Source organism: Pinus tabuliformis, chromosome Q, assembly GCF_031772625.1.
Source record: "Pinus tabuliformis cultivar Carrire ecotype Pingquan chromosome Q, CPIR1, whole genome shotgun sequence".
In the NCBI taxonomy this organism is placed as follows: domain Eukaryota; kingdom Viridiplantae; phylum Streptophyta; class Pinopsida; order Pinales; family Pinaceae; genus Pinus; species Pinus tabuliformis.
Genome location: NC_142296.1, coordinates 1,266,593,412 through 1,266,595,161, shown reverse-complemented (window position 1 = coordinate 1,266,595,161; position 1,750 = coordinate 1,266,593,412). Strand labels below are relative to the sequence as shown.

General features: G+C 40.5%; 1 pseudogene; it reads left to right on the top strand.

Moving 5' to 3' along the window:
- The first annotated feature begins 681 nt into the window (after positions 1–681).
- Positions 682–1,511, top strand: LOC149224454 (calmodulin-like protein 2 pseudogene; annotated as a pseudogene).
- Positions 1,512–1,750: the final 239 nt, after the last annotated feature.

Genomic DNA, 1,750 nt, shown 5'->3' with positions numbered 1-1,750 from the left:
TTTGGTCATAAGACGTACAATAAAATCTAAGTTTATATAACGCATATTATATCAAATTCCAAAGATGCTGACGTACATAATTCATCAAACCCTCGAACACGACCAAAGGAGTATGTCAAATGCCAAATAACACATTTAATAGGTTAAATGTGCAAAGTGGAACTATTTTCTATTATTCAAAGTTAGATACATATTTTCTTTCACGTAACTTTCCAAGTCTAGATAAACAATCCTCAGAAATGAAAACCACATGTTTGAATTTGGATAGGAGGGACCAAAACCCTAATCTCCACAGGTTGTAAAACCACATACTAGTGGTTTGAATCTGGATAGGGAGGACTAAAACCCTAACCTCTACAGGTGAATCCACACGCGGATGCGTGGGAACACACGAGTCGGTATTCAAAGTCTACGATCACAAGCAGCTGATGACTGTCCAGCGTGTCTGCAACGACTAAATGTCGGCAGGGTAAGAGCATCCACGATTTCCCGTGCCATTTCCGCGATAATTTCGCTTCACATTGAAACTGTGCTTCAATGGTTCTCGTGAGTTTCCTCTGAACTTTATCTTGAGGAACCGACATCGCAATTTCGCGTGTAACATATATATGAGCGTGTTTTCATATGTTTTCTATCCGGAGATCGCTGAATTTCTGAAAGTTCGGGATTGCAGTTACCATATTGGCATTGCAGTAACATCTCCAGTTAATTCGCAATATAAATGGCCCTTCGTATAGATACTAATGAAATTCGCAGACTGTACGATTTGGCCGATGAAAATGGGGATGGGAGGCTGACTGTAAATGAAATGAATCGCTACTTGAAACGGCTCGGTATAGATATTTCAGAAGATGATTTGAAATGTCTTGTGATTCCAAAATCTCAGAGGGAAGATGATAGCCTGACATTTGATGAATTTGTTGGGCTGTGTCAGTCTATTCTGGACGATACATCAGAAGTTGAATCAAGCAATGGCAACGGGTGTGACGATTTATTGGAAGCTTTCAAGATCTATGATATGAACAATGACGGGTTCATATCCTCCATGGAACTTCAACAGGTGCTGTGTAATTTGGGGTTCACAGAGGGTGAAAAGCTGGACGAGTGCCAAAAGATGATAAGCACATACGATTTGAACTCCGATGGGCTTTTAGACTTCTCAGAATTTAAGATCATGATGGGGTCTAAAATCTTTATGCGTACAGATTAACGATTGGGACGGGCGGCCATGCACATTCAGCAAGGTGCCCCTTCTAACAGTCTTGCGCAGTATGCACATCTCAAATGTCTTACTGCTCACGTCATCATGCAGCGGAATGTCGTTCCCATGGCAAGCTCCCCAACTTGAGCGCATTTTATCTTCTACGGCCAATGAAAGTAAAGATGGATGGACTGCAATATTATTGATAGAAATCGTGTAGGTATGATATCGGTGCAGGCATGATACTATCCGTGGAATGGCATTTTGCCTCCTTTTGACAAATGAATTGGCCTGCGTGTTTCTCAAAGCTTCCAGGCACCTGTTATTATGGAAGGGAGGGGGAGTATTGTAGCTAGAGGAGGAGTATTGTAGCTAGTAGGGGATATCTATATATATATATATAAAGATAGATGTCTACGCAATAAGGCAATGGTAGATATGTGGTGTGTTAATGTTAATTTAATAATATAAAATGTATTAATTTGCTACATATGGTCACTCACAAGTGTGTACTCGTAAAAAAAAAATACCATCCACCAAGGCGTACTC